General features: G+C 38.1%; 1 protein-coding gene across 1 annotated transcript in view; it reads right to left on the reverse strand.

Annotated features, from left to right (window-relative positions):
- The window catches only part of coro7 (coronin 7), a 201,363-nt gene that overhangs the window by 15,762 nt on the left and 166,241 nt on the right, over positions 1-19,360 (reverse strand). The gene's annotated exons all lie outside the window — the stretch shown is intronic.

Raw genomic sequence — 19,360 nt, forward strand, 5'->3', positions numbered from 1 at the left:
TGATATGAAAGTTTAACGTGAGTTTTATAAGAATGGCACTTTACTGTGTTGTGTGTGGAAGGTCCCTTTAATTACTTTTTTGGTAATTTTGTGTCTTTTTTAGTAATTTTGTGTCTTTTTTGGTAATTTTGCGTCTTTTTCGGTAATTTCGTGTCTTTTTTAATGATTTTATGTCTTTTTTTTAATGATTTTGTGTCTTTTTTGGTAATTCTGTGTCTTTTTTGGAAATTTTGTTTGTTTTTTAATAATTTTGTGTCTTTTTAAAATAATTTTGTGTTTTTTTTTAAATAATTTTGTATCTTTTTTGGTAATTTTGTGTCTTTTTAAAGTAATTTTGTGTCCTTTTTTTTTGGCAATTCTGTGTCTTTTTTTGGTAATTTTGTGTCTTTTTCAAATAATTCTGTGTCTTTTTCAAATAATTCTGTGTCTTTTTTGGTAATTTTGTGTCTTTTTTGGTAATTTTGTTTCTTTTTGATGTTTTTGAAATGTGAGTTTGAGACCCCTGCTGTATAGCATAAAAACAGTTAAATGAATATGCTGCAGGATTTCTACAAAGAAATTCTGTTGTGTTTTCGGTTCCAATATTTTTATATTATTGCCTTTTTTTTCTTCTTATACTTCATTATATGAACTCTGTCCTGCCGACATACTGAATGTAACGTCTGTTCTGTTCTCCTCATTTCATCATGATGCTTCTGTTTTTGTCTCACATGTTGTTAATTATGATATATAAAAAATTAAATAAATAAAAAATGATAGATACTTTGTCAAATGGACAAAGAAGAAAAGAGTGCAACTAATGATTACTTAACAATTTCATTTTCACTGCTGAATTTGATCATAATTGAAGCATTTTATCTAATAAAAGGACAGAAAATCTTGGAAAATAAGCATTTTAGTTTCCTGCAGCCAAAGGTGACGTTTTGTACGCCAAAATATCTGAAACCCAAAGATACTCAGTTTAGCATCTTATTGACGATGAAAACAAGCAATCCGAGAGAATGTGTCGCATTTCTGCCTGAGGAACAACTTTAATGATTAATCAATTAGCAGATTATTAATCATCTAACCATTTCAGCTCTACCTTGAACCTCCACCCACACCGGCATAAACACGCCACAGTCACCTGCTTCCTCTCATGATTTGAGGTAAGAAGATTGAGGGATGAGGAGAGTGAATGAGCTTTAAACTCAAATGGGGAAAAAAGAAAAGCACAACCGGCTGTAAACCGTAAACAGACTAAACAGGAAGTAATGGCTTAAACAGGAAATGCAGACAAATCTCCTTCATACTGTAAGTCTTTCATTCATCAATGAGAGCAACAGTCAGCAGGCTGTGTTGCTTTCCAGACAGGAAAAGAGGACGGAGAGTGAGAGAGTGGCAGTTGATGTGGCCACTTCACATCAAGGCCACAGATGGGCTGATTGAAGTGGAGCGGCCGTTCCACTGATTGGCTGATGATGACGACCTCGTGTCACGGTGCTATTCTAGAGGCCACTCGGCTGTCTCCACATCGACCCAGAGTGACAGACTGGTGATGTAATGCTCCAAGTATGACAATATAATGACAGACTAACTTTGGGTATCTTAAGCAACTGCACATGGGGACACGCAACGTGCACCAGAGTGACAAAGAGAGACAGCGTGACTGCATGTCAGCAGAGCGTTTCTGCCATTTTCAGCAAAACCTACTTGAGTTCTGGCTGCCACGAGTCTGTGGTTGTAACGGCACATATGCTTTTGTTGCACTCACAAATGCTTCCCAAACAACAATGACAGGAATCTTGGTATCATTTTCTTTTCAGTCTTCTGTTACATGTTTTGGAGGTAATTGTGCACTTGGCAGTTTTTGCAGCAGGAGCTGACAGAGAAACAGCTGAATGCTGGTTATGATTGGGAAGGCTAAAGGTTTCTTGGTAAACTAGTCTGCCAAGGGGAAATGGTCTAGAAAAATGAGATATTTTGTAAAGTGTATGGGGGTAAAAGGTTATATTATATTGTTTGTTTTTTGGCTTAAAACAGTGAGTTTTAATAAAAACCTTATTGATCCTGCAAAGGGGAACTGAAGTACAAGAACAGATGTATATGGTAAAGACATGGATGTATTATATATATATATATATATATATATATATATATATATATCTATCTGCATAGTATAGATGGGGAACCTCTACAAAACGAGAAAATCATAAACATTATGAATGTCTCCCATAGAAAAAAGGGAATAAGAATAGAATATGCCTTTGCCAAACCAGTTGCAGTTTACACTAATAGTTTGTGATTTTTCATTATTTTTAGTTTTGAATGGCACTTTACCATGTTGTGTGTGGAAGGTCCCTTTGACTACTTTTTTTTTGTAATTTTGCGTCTTTTTTTGGGCAATTTTGTGTCTTTTTTGATAATTTTGTGTCTTTTTTGGTAATTTTGTGTATTTTTTTTGGTAATTTTGTGTATTTTTTTATCATTTTGTGTCTTTTTTTGGTAATTTTGTGTTTTTTTTTTATCATTTTGTGTCTTTTTTGGGTAATTTTGTGTCTTTTTTGGTCATTTAGTGTCTTTTTTAAAGTAATTTAGTTGTTTTGTTTTTAAAAAAAAAAAGATTTTTATGCTTTATTGAAAGTGATAGAGTGAAAGGGGGTGATAGAGGGGAAGACATGCGGTAAAGGGAGCTCAGGCCGGATTCGAACCCGGCTCCGCCGCAGCAAGGACTCAGCCTTAGTGGTAAGCGCTCTACCAGTGTGAGCCACCAGGTCGCCCAAGTAATTTTTAAGTTTTATCATCTAGAGCAATTGTTGACTTCAAAGTCTAAGTGTGATTGATTTGAAGTCCATTAGTTGTTGGAGATTGAATAATGTAAAAGCAATAAGCAGTTATTATGTAATGTTCATGAGGGACACAGTTTCCTAAAAAGAAACCTTTATAAACTGAGTGTTTGTCATGCTAATGTTTTGCTCCAACATGGTATTTAACCCACTTTAAAGCTGACTTGTTATGACTCCTACCTGTTCCAACTCTTTTCTCTCCAGTTTTCTCTCTCTCTCTCTCTCCCTCCCTCTGTCTGTCCCAGGCTATGAAGTCATGCTTCGTTAGTGCGACTGTGTGTTCCCATGTCGGAGTCAGCCCACAGGGAGTCCCTAAACACCTCCATTCCCACACCCCTCTCTGCTGCCTGTCCTCCTCTCCCTCCCTCCTTCACTCCCTCCTCTCCTATTCAACACCACCACCACCACCACCACCACCTTGCACCCCGCCGCCTCTTTGTGCCTTCAATCCCAAATTGGTGGCGTCCAATTTGCCTTCACTTTCTCCGCAGGCCTTATCTCTGGTTTTCTCACAGTAAAAGGTACAACAAGTCAACAGCCACATAATAGGAGTGGAGCTTTATCACTGATAATGGCCTCTGTTTACTATCGCTTTCATGCTCCACCTCACCACCAGCACATTTTCCCACACAGGAAAAAAACATACAAGCATGCATGTGCATATTTACGCCCATCGATTGCACAAGCACACAAACATACATGTGCTAGTAATGCAGCTAAATGACGTGTGAACACATGCAGGGCGAAGTGCGGGAGCTGTGCAGATCTCGATCACATGGGCTGATTATGAATGAAAAGCTATTATAGGCCTCATTCATGCTCTTAGAGGCTGTAAACACAAGTGTGTGTAGTGCCGAATACAGACTGACACACTAATCCAGACTAAAGCGCCTTTCAGTGTTGGGTGTGTGACTAGTTTAACCACTCACACATGCTGATTAGTCATCACATAACATAGTATTATATCATGTTTCAGGTTGCACCAAATCAACTTTTTCAGTCCCAACACAATAACAATATTTGGGCTTTAGGTATCAGCTGATATGGAGTATCAGTCTGATTCCAGTGTTAAATTAAACCTCTGAAGTCCAGGAGATTTGGGTTCAAATTTGTCAACTTCCTATGCATTTGTTTCTGTCTCTGTTTAGTCTGTCCTTACATCACATGCATGGCTCCTTTTTCTCCACACAAACTTGGCTATCAGTCAGATTTTTCATTCTATTTTAATTAAGTATAAAGCTGCAAGGAACCCAAAATACAAACAAAAGACACAGGTGTCTATGGAAATTTACCATTTTTTAAAACCATTTTTACACACAAAAACAGCAGAAAAAATAACAAATAATAAAACTACAAAACAGTCTATTTGCATGTAAATTAAAAATAGTAATAGTTTCATTGTAGAAAGTCAAATTCAATTCCAATTTATTTAAGGGGCAATTAGATTAAAGCAGCTCGTAAAGAGAGAAACGCAATAAAATATGACAACATGCAAACAAATGCATTGAAGAGGTTAAAATGTGGAACAAAATCTTTAAATAGATCATTTTGCTGAACCTTGATATAGATCAGATAAAGGGTTAAAAAAGAGACCTACAAAGTATTAAAATGTCAGACTGCAGAGGGGTTTCTCGATTTGGAATGACCATTAGTTTTACAACCAGGTAAAACATAACGACGTCTGATGGCAACAGAGAGAACTGACTTGCAAGAACACGACCCGAAGAAGCCAAAACGCTTGCTGCTTTCTTGAAGATTTGTTAGTTGCGGAAAGCATTCAGGTGCTGCTCAGGCTGCAAAACCAGCAGATAAAGGACAAACTCATAACACATACACTGAAAAAGAACCCACTTAATTGAATTGTTTCATTTGGTAACACCTAAATGAATTAAGTTCTTTCAAATTAATTTAAAATCAATTGTGTTAATCTAACTTATTAAATTAATTTGAAAGAACTTAATTCATTTAGGTGTTACCAAATGAAACAATTCAATTAAGTTGGTTCAACTATTTTCTTTTTTCAGTGTAGACACAATAAAAGATTGATAAAGATGACAATCCTAACAGAAAAATTTTAGCAAAATTTACAATCTATCTATAAAGCAAGAAGCATCTGTATGTGTGTGTGTGTGCGGCATTGCACTGTTTCCGATCGGACGCCTTTTAGTGGAGCTCCGCCCACTTTTAGGGGAGCTCCGCCACATTGTGTGATAGGCCTACACCTGGTCAGTAACACAATTCACTCTGGATTTCCACCCTGACTCATCTCATCTGTAAGTCTATTTAGCCTACCTATCTTTAGGAGTTTTAAAGTGGCTACAAGGTTCGATTTTCCAATAATATTCGAATAGTTTCCAGTGAATATCAATGTTCAATGTGGCTCACACTCTCAGGGCTTTCTACACCCACTAACGTCTGCGATGACTCGCCTAATGCTCAAAAAAACTCCCCTGGGCTTCAGTCTGTCACTGGCACTCTGCTCCTATCAGAGTTTACACAAAACAGAGAGCGGAGAGAGAGCCCGCCTCCGCCTCGTCTGCCATCGCCTCACACCGCTCTCTCACACAGACCCAATAAAATGACCTTCTGCCCATGACAGCAGCCTTCAGCACCACCAGATATGATGGCTATATTACTCTAATGTGCATCTGTGTGTGTGTGTGTGTGTGTGTGTGTGTTCTTGTACTTCCTACATAGTGAGGACCAGAACACGTTTTTAACCAACAGAGTGAGGACATTTTTGCAAAGTGAGGACATTTCGGCCGGTCCTCATTCTTTAAAGGCTTTTTTGAGATTTCAGACTTTGTTTTAAGGGTTAAAGGTTACATGATTATGATAATGAACTGAAACTGTATTGTGTGGTTACAAAACTGACTAAAATTATAGTAAAAATGTCCTTTGTTTTCGTCTTTGTCAACTTTTTTCATACATAATGAAGATGGATAAGGCAAAGGAAATAAAGGCAAAATGTACGGTGACCTCTTTTAATCTCCCACCCAACAAATACCCCATTACAAAAAACTAAAACTAATGAAAACTAAACTAAAACTTTTCAAAAAAATAAATACTAAGCTAAAACTAGCAAAATCACTCTAAAAACTCATTAAAACTAACTGAATTTGAAAACAAAAAATCACAACAAAATTAAAACTAAAATTAATTTAAAAAATCCAAAACTATTGTAACCTTGCAAGGGAATTCACTAATCCAATGAGGGCCCTCACAAAGATAGAAGTACAAGAATGTGTGTGTGTGTGTGTGTGTGTGTGTGTGTGTGTGTATGAATGGGTCTGAGTCAGCCCAGGTATATAATGATTATGAGAAACTGCTGTCGTTTGATTATGTAGGAGAAAATGTGTAAATCAGTGGAATAACTGACTAATGGAGGGTCAGACGAATGTGGATGAAAGACAAATGCAAAAATGCAGAAATGGTGCATGCTCGTGTGTGTTTGAAGTGGGGAGCGCTCGTGATTGGGCATCTGCAGCTGGGGTTGTGGTGGAGAGAAAGTTGATGGGGTTCAACTGAGCAAAAATGTCCAGTCATCGGAAAAAAAAACAGAAGTATTCGGCACTGCAATCAAATTATGGTTCCACACATACACAAGAAGAAACACAGTCAGGTGCAGACTGTTCACTGCAAAAAACATGAAGCTTACCTAGTATTATCTTCATGACGTCAAAAAAAGATACAAAAATGACCAAAAAAGACACAAAAAGACACAAAATTACTAGAAAAAAAGACACAAAATTACCAAAAAAGACAAAGAAGACAAAAGCGTCTGCTAAATGACATGTAATGTAATGTAATGTAAAAGACACAAAATGACAAAAAAGAGATAAAAACCCCCCACAAAATGACAAAAAAGACACAAAATGACAAAAAAAATACACAAAATAACTAAAAAAAGACACAACAGACACAAAAAGACCAAAAAAGACACAAAAAAGACATGAAAGGGTTTTCAAAAATGGACAAAATAGTCCAAGACTCCATAGAGTTAATTCTAGTTATTTATTTCTTATTTTTTGTCAGTTGGTTTTTGCAGTGTGCGAGTACGTGCTTACAGCATGATGAAATATGTAAAAGTATGAAAAATGCACACACATCAACACCATCTCTACGCTTGTGTGAGCACATATAGACTGGTCCAGATGCACTGATAGCATCAGACACACACAGTAGTGTATTATATACAGTATATAGGTGCAGCTAATGGAAGCAGCCTGCAGAGGTATAAGGTTATGGGTTGTGCAGCTATGACCAGATCTCTATCAGTCAAAGGGACCTTTCTCTGTGTGAGATCACAGCCTTTAGCCTGGCCAGTCCTGCTGCTAAAAACACACATTACAGAGCACAATAAGCTCCAGTCGACAGGTAGGAGCTGGCTGGAAAAAGAGAGGAGGCTCTTGGTGAATATGGAACTAAAACAAAGCAGCTGGTTGTCTACTTTTCTGCATATTACTTAATTCAATCATTGCAACACTTTCACACTTAAAAAATATTGAGTTGATTTGAAAAATCTCAAATTTGTTAACCCTCTGGAGTCCACGAAAGCGCCAGAGCAGGACTTATCATGACGTCAAAAAAAAGACACAAAAATGACCAAAAAAGACACAAAAAGACACAAAATGACTTTAAAAAAAAAGACACAAAATGACAAAAAAGACACAGAAGACACAAAATGACCAAAAAAGAGACAAAATAAAAAAAACAAACCAAAATGACAAAAAAAGACACAAAATGACGAGAAAAAAGACACAAAATGACAAAAAAACTTTAAGCTTACACAGGGTCTCTGTATTGCTCCTCCAAGATAGGCACACATTAGACTTTCAAGCTAAAAGAACTAACAAGCTAAAAGCTAAACAAGCTAAAAGAACTGCAAGCTAAAAGAACTGCTTCATCAAGCTAACAAGCTAAAACAAGCTAAAAGAACTGCTTCATCAAGCTAACAAGCTAAAAAAAAGCTAAAAGAACTGCTTCATCAAGCTAACAAGCTAAAACAAGCTAAAAGAACTGCTTCATCAAGCTAACAAGCTAAAACAAGCTAAAAGAACTGCTTCATCAAGCTAACAAGCTAAAACAAGCTAAAAGAACTGCTTCATCAAGCTAACAAGCTAAAACAAGCTAAAAGAACTGCTTCATCAAGCTAACAAGCTAAAACAAGCTAAAAGAACTGCTTCATCAAGCTAACAAGCTAAAACAAGCTAAAAGAACTGCTTCATCAAGCTAACATGCTAAAAAAAGCTAAAAGAACTGCTTCATCAAGCTAACAAGCTAAAACAAGCTAAAAGAACTGCTTCATCCTCATTCCTTTCCTCCACGCCGTACGTTTAAAGGGATAGGTTGAATTCTTTGTATGACGTACTTAATGTATTGTTGTGGATGGGGGCAGCAGCTAAACCAGAAAAATTAACCTAGAAAAATCAATATCAGGTTAAGTGTACTCTTTTTAGAAAATTTTACCTTGCAGTCAGACCAGACGGCCTCGTTTTAGTTTTCACAGAGACGGCAGAACACAGGAGTTGGTGGTGTACCACTGCCTTGATTGGTTAGTTTGTTTGTGTAAAGTAAAGTCACGCAATAACACAAATAAACTAAGCAATCAAGGCAGTGGTACACCACCAACTCCTGTGGTCTGCAAGTTAAAATGACTTTATTTGTAAACTGATATTGATTTTTTTAGGTGTCTAAAATATGCTTTGCTGCTGCCCCCATCCACAGCAGTACATTGTTTAGCTGCTGTTCATGTACTCATGCTGCTTCTTCAAACTGGGGGCACGCTAACCGCCCTTTACCATATAATAGGAAATACACTGACTATGGATAAGTACATACAACCACACTTAACACATTTAAGCCGGGAAAGCATTGCCGCATTTCTACCATTAAGACCGGGGGCGCTGTTGCGTTTTTCTACCATTGAAGTCGGAAAAGCGCATACGTCGTTTTGTTGTATTTGTAGTTTTTTCCACCTATTTTCGGTCTCTTGGCCAATGAAATGCATCAGCATACATGTGGGAGTGTCGCAATGCAACATGGGACTTTTCCAGAACTTTGGAATCATCACCAAAAAAAGGACACAAAATGACATAAAAAGACACAAAATGACTAAAAAAAGACACAAAAAGACACAAAATGACTATAAAAAAACACACAAAATGACTAAAAAAAGACACAAAATGACTTAAAAAAGACAAACTGACCAAAAAAGACACAAAATGACTAAAAACACACACAAAGTGACTAAAAAAAGACACAAAATGACGAAAAAAATGACCAAAAAAGACACAAAATAACTAAAAAAAGACACAAAATGAGAATACACGTGGGAGTGCCGCAATGCAACATGGGACTTTTCCAGAACTGAAATCATGTCGTAAGACGACTATAGCGGAGGGAGCTCAGATATAACAGCTATAAGCTCTCAAATACTTTATGAATTTCATTTCTATCTGCTACAGAGGCTGAAAATCTATTATTTAGTAGGCAGCATTGACACTTCTGTTGAATTTCCAGAAAAACTTCAGGTTTTAGGGGGTTATTTTAAAATCGGCCAGAGGTTTTACAGGCATTTTTTTTACAGCCGTTTTAGGTCTAACTGGGTTAAATAAATCTGACCTATCCCTTTAATAAGGCCATATCTGTCTAGTCTGAATATACAACGACTATAAAGTTAGTCAGTCCTGACAGATCTCTCCTTTGTAGCTGTTCCAAGTATTTTTTCACATCAATTGAGGGTCTAATTATAGAGGACGCTGTATAGATTGGGAAGCCCCTTCATCCTTTTTTAGGTTTGACCAGATCCAAGCAGAAAAAAAACTCTAACATTTGTTCAAATCACAACCATTCTGACTCATCCTAACCTCAATCTAAAGGTGAAAGATTTGAATCATAAATCCCGGCAATGGAGCCACGCCACAGTATTGGAAACCATTCTTCAGGGTTAAACGGGTCATAATCAGGCTTTAAATGATGTGGTGTGACCTCAGCTATATTCTGTTTTTATTTCATCCCTTTTCCGCTCCTCCCTCCTTCTTTATCGGTCCCCTGGTTATGTCATCCCAGTCAGTGGGAGTGAATGAGTGAGTGGTGAAGCGGTATCGCTGAGGGTGAAGGGTCTGCTGAACTGTGAACTGCAACAGTCCACTTTATCAGCCCTCCTGCCTGCAGGGACCGCAGGCCTGCAGCTCGTCCAGCTGTCCCACTGCCCACTGGTGACTTAGTGTTTTAGACTGAAACTAGAGCCGTCTCAGCCATAAAATAATGTTTGGAATATCACACAGGGTCATGAGGTCGAAACAGGAACAGTGAATGTGTTGTTGGGAGCCGCGAGTTTCTGATTTTAGAGTTTAAGTGTGAGACTGCACTTCGTTCACCCCAGCTGACCCATAAACATTCACACTTTTCTCACACTCACTCGGAGATCAAACCCAATGAAAGCTGAATTCAATGTCTTAAAACGAAAACATTTAAGGATAAGATATTATGCTGTTTAAAAAGTTGACATCTGAAGCTATAATCCAGAGCTGTGGTTGACACAAATATTCATCACTGGGGTTTTCTTGGAATCTAAAGTGTTGGCAGAGACAGCCAGGAATGTGGATAAATCCTGATGCTATATTTATTCCCTGCGTTTGTTTTTATCTATGTACCTTTTCTTGGCTATATAAGAGAGTCTGAAGCTCTGTAAATGGCTCTCAGAGACTCTTCAGAGGTGTCATTGTTTTGTAAGTCAGCCTTGTCTTTGCACTGCATTGATTTGTCTCTCCTGATGAGCAAACCGGTGAAACCACCGTCCAATATCACAAGAAACACAACTAATATTTGCAAAATGGAGGCAAAACCACATATTGAGCGAAGCTGACAGGGAGGCGACCGGAGAGGTCGGAACAAGTCCCTCTGGGGAACTTGAATGTCTGTACAAACTTTCATGATAATCCATCCAATAGTGGTCTAAAGTGGTGATCAAGGTTATTATAGTTAACGAAAACTAACAAAATAACGAAAACTAGAATTAAAAAAACCTTTTCGTTGACTGAAATAAATAAAACGAGATAACAAACGATAACTAACTGAAGCTGTATTGTGTGGTTACAAAACTAACTAAAATTATAGTGAAAATGTCCTTAGTTTTCGTCTGTGTCAACTTTTTTCATACGTAAACCTTTTTGGTTGATATGAAATCTATTTCCTCTATCTGGTTTTATGACTTAATAAACTTATTGGGGCTGAGATTGATGAGGAAAAGGAAATAAAGGAAACATTTCTTGTGACTTTTAAAAAAAATCTGGCACCCAACACATACCCCATTACAAAATACCCCAAAAACTAATAAAAACTAAACTAAAACTAAGCATTTTCCAAAAAATAAAAACAAATTAAAACTAGCAAACTCACTCTAAAACCGAATATAAGACTAACTGAATTTGAAAATTAAAACTAATGAAAAATCCAAAACTATTATAACCTTGGTGGTGATGGTGCTGCCGTGGCTCAAAGAACAATACCGGACTGTTTAAACCTGCTCTTTTCTTTCCATAAATTCATAATTACAACGATCCATTTAAGGCGTTACTTTAGCTCCCCCAGACATACAGATTAACAATGCAGCAGATCTGTTATAGTATGAAATTAATCAGTAAAATATGCAGTATGATGAACCGCTGGCTGCAACTAAACAGCTGTATCTCCCATTTCAAAGTATGACCATGTATGTGCATGCTTTTTCATTATTTTCATTGGCACTATCTGATGCTGACAGTTCATATGACCAGCAGATTATCTATTTATTCTTATGATAACCCTTCCCTCTTCCTGTCTTTATTGTTTGCTGTGACAGAACACACTCTTTCTGTTCCACTGTTATTACTCTTGTGTAAGGGAGTTAGACACAGCTAATGGTTTTATGCACACTTACGCTGCAGGCCCATGGGTGTTCACATTACACCAACAATGGAAGGACTGGTGCAGAATAATCCACTGGTGATTAACTGGGATTCATAACGGAACAACACTAGACCTGTAAAACCGTCTCCAGGATGGTAAATCCTGGGTTGGTTTCTAGACTTCTTCAAATATGTGACATTTATTTATTTATTTATTCGTCTATTTAACACATTAAAGCCGGGAAAGCATTACCGCATTTCTAACATTAAAACCGGGATCGCTGTTGTGTTATTCTACCATTAAGGCCGGGTAAGCGGATACGTCGTTTTGTAGTATTTGTAGTTTTTTCCACCTATTTTCGGTCTCTTGGCCAATGAAATGCATCAGAATACATGCAGGAGTGTCGCAATGCAACATGGGACTTTTCCAGAATTTTGAAATCATGGCGGAAGACGACTATAGCGGAGGAGCTCAGCAGTAAGTGACGGAAGCGATCATGATGAAAACAGCACCGATGATTTTATTGCTGATCCGGACTTTGAACCCTCAGAACCAATTGACCGGGTTTATGGATGAGGAATGTTTTTAGACGACATATTTTCACAGAAGAGCAGAGATTTGTGGCCATCTGGAGATAATAATAATAATAATACTAATTGATTGTGATGATGATATAAGAAATCATGATTGTTTGTCTTATATTACTTTATGCGTCGTTGAATACCCTGAAAAGTGCAATAGATAAAATATATTATTATTATTATTATTATTATTATTATTATTATTATTATTATTACAGTAGGCTAATGAGAACTATGTCTATTTCTTCCAATGGTCATATCATATTTGCATCTTGCTAATGGGCATGTATTAGTATTATGCATAAGATTTTTATTCAGTCAAATGTAACATTTGCTGAGTTTGCTGATTTTTAAAAAAACTTTATTGAAGGTTTGGACAAATAAACTCAACTTCTCATGAAAGTCATGGGTATAAGCTCTCATTACTTTTTAATTTCATTTCTATCTGCTACAGAGGCTGAAAAATCTTCTGTTGAATTTCCAAAAAAACTTCAGGTTTTAGGGGGTTCTTTCAAAATTGCCCAGAGGTTTCCAGCCATTTTTTTCCAGGCGTTTTAGGCCTTAATGGGTTAACAGGGACAGTGCATGGTTCTAAGCCGTACCAGAATTAGCTACTAGCTAAATTTCATCCGTAGTCCCTGAGCAGGAACAAATAACATAAATCTAACACAAACAAACAAGCCTTTCAAACAGGAAAAACAAAATTTCACATTCTTAAAACACAATACAACTGGAAGAGTAAAGTCACAGTATTAAGACACAACACAAAACAATGTTAAAATACAACACGAAAGAGATTGCCAAATAGTGAGCTAATGTTTGAGTTTATAGTTGGTAGGTGCATGATTGAGTGGATTTAAGCCATGATTTTATTTTAGATTTAAAACCAACGTATGTGCTGATGTCTCTGACCTCATTTGGTACTAAATTTTTAAAAGTCAAGAGTTTGTGCTTTTGAATGATATTGCAATGATGGCTTTTTGTCTAATACCTTGAGAGTTTGTTTATAGAGCGTTTGTAGTGGAGCAAGTGTTGTTGAAATGAAAAAATCCTTTCCATAGGAGACATGAGAATAAATATTCCAGAAGGTTATGGAAAAGGTTCTCTAAACAGCAAGCACATGGTTTGGCAATGATTTAGCTTTTCAAAATTGAAGCATAGCAATCCACCAAATATAACCACAGGGTGCCAAAAGCAAATAAACAATATATCAGAGCTGATGAACTTTGTCACCTTTGTAAACTCACAGAATCACAGATCAATCAGACCTCTGCACTTGTGCTGTCTGGATGTGTATAAACGTGTCCATTAGGAGCATCAGAGCTCCAAAAGCCTGCACCACAAAAGTTAAACTGCAGGGTCACAGCGAGGGCAGCTACAATCTGCAGCTCACGATGGTGCCGCAGAGCAGTTACCCCAACCTTACATTTAAATTCACTCATCCATCCCCGTTGAACGCTGTCCCAGGTCAGTGTGTTCACACGAGAACCTTTCAGAACTTGTTCTATGGCACACAAGGCTGGGCGATATGACCAAAATCTTCTATTCTGATAGAGTTTATTAAATACCTCAATAACAACATGTAAATACATTCAATAAATACATGCCTCTATGGCAGGGGTCTCAAACTCAAATTACCTGGGGGCCACTGGAGGCAGTATCAAAATGACAAAAAAAAGAGACACAGAATTACCAAAAAAGACACAAAATTATTTAAAAAAAGACACAGAATGACCAAAAAAAGACACAAAATGCCCACAAAATGACAGAAAAAAACTAAATTACTTAAAGAAGAAACAAAATGACCAAAAAAAGACACAGAATTACCAAAAAAGACACAAAATTATTTAAAAAAAAGACACAGAATGACCTAATAAAGACACAAAATGCACAAAAAAGACACAAAATGACAGAAAAAAACTAAATTACTTAAAGAAGAAACAAAATGACCAAAAAAAGACACAGAATTACCAAAAAAGACACAAAATTATTTAAAAAAGACAAAATGACCAAAAAAAGATATAGAATTACCAAAAAAAGATACAGAATTACCAAAAAAAGACACAAAATTACAAAATAAGACACAAAATTACCAAAAAAACGTACTTAAGAGGACCTTTCACACACAACATGGTAAAGTGCCATTCATATAAAACTCACATTAAACTTTCATATCAAGGTGGGGGCCACAAAATATCATCACAAGGGCCGCAATTGGCCCGCGGGCCGCAAGTTTGAGACCCATGCTCTATGGTTTGCTGCAGCTCTGCTCCCAAATGCAACAGTTTGGCTGCTGCTTTTTCCACATTGTTATAAAAATGATACTGAAAAAGATATACAAAAGACATTTTTTTTGGGTAAAAGAAATCTTAAAACCCATTTTTATTCACTGGCTTTTAATTCAACATGAGCCTTTGCTCTGTTTTATTTGTTTTCATTTGTTCTTTGTGGTTTTTAAAATGAAGATTCATTTTAAAATTGAGATTCATTTTAAAACCCACTGTTATTTACTGGTTTTTACCCAGCATCTCGCTTTGTTTTAGTTGTTTTTACTTGTTCTCTGTTTTTATTGTTGGTTTGTCCTGCCATGAGCAGCACTTTGTATCAGCTAACGCTCTTTTGAAGGGCTCTATAAATAAAGTTAATTTGATTTGAATATATATTGCCCAGCTCTGTAACACCTGATATGATAGTGACTCTGTCTCTATCTCTACAATGACATCTCGGTTCTTATTACCCCCAGTTGGTAACTCTGCTGTATTGTTATACTCCAGTTTATCTGAAAGAGGATCTTTGAAAAACCAAGAAAGTAGTTTAACAAGTCCTACCACTGTTTTTTTTTTTGTAATTCCAGAATCCACAAAGTTTACATTCTTCTACAAAAGCTAAACCAAACCTCTGCACGATAAGAAAAAAGCTGACTGTGACTATATTTCCTGATCATTTTGTAAGACACACAAACAATATAAAGAGATCATCCTGCTCTATTCAGTGTAAATACATAGAATAGAATATTTTCTCCTGTTCTCAGGTCTTTAATGATTACTTCTCAAGACAGGTGTTAGTACATTTCTTTCATAAAAACTGATCCTCTGTGGCTAATTTTATATATTAATATTAGACAAGAGACACACACTGGTTGTACTGTAGGTTCTTATATAGTCTTAAAGGCACACAGCTCTGGTTGGGGTGCTACTGAATGCAGCTTCAAAGTCATGATGAGTTCAAGGACCCTCAGCAGGCGTTTGAGTCCAGCTGCACAGTCGCCCTGCCGAGCAGTGAAATGTACTTAAGTGCAACATACTTTCTCCGCTGTGTTTGAGTCTGTGTGTTTTGTTGCCAGTGTGTGTGTGTGTATTTAATAAACGTGCTGCCTCGCTACCTTCCAGTAGCCAGTTCATTAGAAGGGAATTAGAGTTGACGCGCTGCGTTCCTGAGAGGGGAAGAAAAGCCGGGATTGTTGGTGGAGGGGCCAGCTGTGGCCCCTCAGAGCCCCAGTGACGAGGCTCTCAGATAGGCTGCCAAGCTGCTTCTCTACTCTCTCTCTCCTCGCTTCACCGGGCCCCATCCTCTGGCCCCTACATTCTTGTACTTCTATCTTTGTGAGGACCCTCATTGGAATAGTGAATTCCCTGCCAAGGTTATTATAGTTTTGGATTTTTCATTAGTTTTAGTTTTAATTTCATGGTGAATTTTTGTTTTCAAATTCAGTTCGTTTTAATTAGTTTTTAGAGAGAGTTTGCTAAGTTTTTATTTTTTGGAAAATGCTTAGTTTTAGTTTCGTTTTTATTAGTTTTATTGTTAGTTTTAGTTTTTTGTAATGGGGTATTTGTTGGGTGGGAGATTAAAAGAGGTCACAGTAAATTTTGCCTTTATTTCCTTTGCCTTATCCATCTTCATTATGTATGAAAAAAGTTGACAAAGACGAAAACGAAGGACATTTTTTACTATAATTTTAGTTACTTTTGTAACCACACAATACAGTTTCAGTTAATTGTCATTATCATGTAACCTTTAACCCTTAAAACAAAGTCTGAAATCTCAAAAAAGCCTTTAAAGAAGTGAGGACCGGCCGAAATGTCCTCACTTTGCAAAAATGTCCTCATTCTGTTGGTTAAAAACGTGTTCCGGTCCTCACTATGTAGGAAGTACAAGCACACACACACACACACACACACACACGCAAAAGACATGTAGTGGTGCACATGCATGCATACTGAGGATTTAATTAAACCCACTGTGTCCCGTGTCAACAGGTCTGCAGCGACCCCTCTGACACCCCCCCACACACACACTCCCAATTCCACATACGACCACATGCAAAGTTGCCAAACGTAAAGAATGCAGCACTTATTTTCCTCCTGTCCTCAAGAAACAGAATAACGCTTCATTACCATTCCAGCTTGTCAGTGCGGCTCCATCTCCACTGGCACCCAATCTGCGTTGTGCATCTCTCAGTTAATCCCTCTTTGCAGGGAGAAACAATGAGCCCGCAACAAGACAGTCCTTCTGCGTCAGCCACAAATCACTTCTTCGCAAAAATATCAAGCATGTGTAGAAAAACAACCCACGACAATATAATAGACACTTAGAGACATCTCAAGACAACTTAACACACAGTGCTGTCCGACCACATGATTGACAGCACGTCTGTTTCGCATCATGTTGACATGAAAAATGAAAACCCCAATCTTTATTTTTACAAGAATAGACCCGGAGGGAGAAGAGCTGGGTTTCAACTGGTGAAACACAAAATTACACATACCGATTAAACACACACTGTTCTACTTATCCCAGATAAATGAGAGACATTACAAGCTCATCCTCAATAGATTCATGCCTACTCACACACTTACAGACACTTAGGCAGGCTATAAGTGCGTGGTAAACTGGTCCAGACTGGTGGGGCAATAAAACAGCCAGGTCGCTGGTCATAAAGTGGTAAGAGACCTCAGCGCTGAAGGGCAGACGTGGGTGGGGGTGGGGGAGGGGTGAGGATGTGGGTGGGCGTGTGGGCGTCATGGCATACAGACTAAATGGGAGGTTAGGATGTGAAATGAGAAAATCTTTCCAATGCACATCAGTATACTATACTGTAGTATACTGGCATGTGTTTAAACTTTTTTTTAAGTTTTAAATTTAGAGCATATTAATTGCCTGCACACGGTTCTCAACATGGCCGTGGCTGAACTATATAAGTGCAGTCCATTTACCATTTACCATTTCAAGACCAGCAATGAGTTGGTGCTGAACACGTTTCCCTGGCTGGGAGCCGGCTCTTTGGTGGTGGAAAACCAAAGAACAGTTTGCAAATGGGCACCGGCCAGGAACCGCCTCCGGTAGAAAAGCCCTATTACTGTTGTAAACGTAGATTAAAACAAACAGAGAAGAAGCTCTCGCCTCACAGCTAGAAGGTCCTGAGTTCGATTCCCGCCAGGACGCTGTGGGCGTTGGAGGCGTGTCCCCAGCTCCATGTCTCCGGTGTCCGTAGCCCTGGTCGGTGTCGGCAAAAGGGCCTTTCTGTGTGGAGTTTGCATGTTTTCCCCGTGTCCCCCGAGGATCCCCTTACAGGGACCTCTCACAAAAACATACATTGATCCTGGTCGCTATAGAGCCTCCCTCTGGTCGGTCAGGGCGCCTGATGGGGGGGAGAGGAACCGGTGGGAATAAGGTGATCCTCACATGCGCTTCGTCCCACCGGGGAAACTCCCACTGTCAGGTGTCAAGAAGCGGTCTGCTAACTCCACATGTCTCGGAGGAAGCATGAGTCCAGTTCAGGACTCTCCCCAGACTGTCAGGGATGAGGTGGTGCCCAGGATCATGATATAGGCAACTGGGTGATAAATAAATGGGTTACAAAATTGTGGGATAAAAAAAACAAAAAAACGAACAGAGAAGAAGTCCAACTTCATTCTCTAGTCAGGTCGGCATTATTCCACTATATCTTTACATAGTAAGTAGTTGTTTAATGCTCTATGGATGTTCTGAATATTGTGCGTAGCCCCTTTAAGTTTGTGTTTACATCTGTAGGGAATGAGGTGTGTCTGGTGGCGGCTTGTTGACGGCTGCGGCACCCAGGAAGAGATGCGTTCCGCGTTAACCCCGGGGTTCAGCATCAAGGGGCCCGGGCTAGATGACCATTAAATGACCTGTCGACGGGGGCCTGGGAACTGATCAGCAACCACGACTGCCTCAGAGGAGAGAAGAGGGAGGACAGAAGGAGAAGAGGAGAGGTGAGGGTCACGACCGCGACGACCCCTCGTTCTGTTAGACCACCGGAGGGAAGTCCGGTTCCCGTCACAGTTGCATTTTAAATGCTAAACACAGACACAGGTACACATGTTGCAGAGGAAGTGAGAAAACAACCTGTTTTGAACTCTCAATGAGCAGTTGATGGATTATCCAACAATATTAGTTTTTTACAGATGGACTATGATCAGTAAAATCTCTGCTAATGGGACTAATAAATTACAGTGAAACAAGCCCTGAAAGTCTGGAGGCCTCTCAAGTTTTAAAGCACACAAATTATCTAAAGAAATATGTTCTTGGCAGCATTGAATTGCTAAAAACATCCCTCTCTTTGTGTGACTTTGAGTATGAACCAAACCTAATTTGCTAGTTAAAATCACCTCCAACTTTTCTATTAATTCATCCTATTTCATTAACAAATATCTGTCTCTTCAGGTTAAGTGTTTCATTAGCAGTCCCATTATTTTCTTTCACATGCAAAGACTAAAATAGATGTCTTTTTTATTTTATTTTTTGCAAAATAACATGAAGCCAAGGTGGGAAATCCCATAATAAATCTAAATATAAGATCAAACCAGTGATGACAAGAAGACTAAATGGAAAAGACCATTTATGATATGATATATATCTGCAGATATTGTGATTATTGGATCTTTAAATTCCACATAATCTACATCAGTATCTGACCTTAGAAATACCTCTGTATAAATCTGCTTAAATTCAGTGAATAAACCACAGAATTGAAATTTCAGGCTCTAAATCAAGCGTGGATATAATGCATTGCACAGTAATTATTCTGCATACCAGAGGCAT

Source organism: Centropristis striata, chromosome 13 (genome assembly GCF_030273125.1).
Source record: "Centropristis striata isolate RG_2023a ecotype Rhode Island chromosome 13, C.striata_1.0, whole genome shotgun sequence".
Lineage (NCBI taxonomy): Eukaryota > Metazoa > Chordata > Actinopteri > Perciformes > Serranidae > Centropristis > Centropristis striata.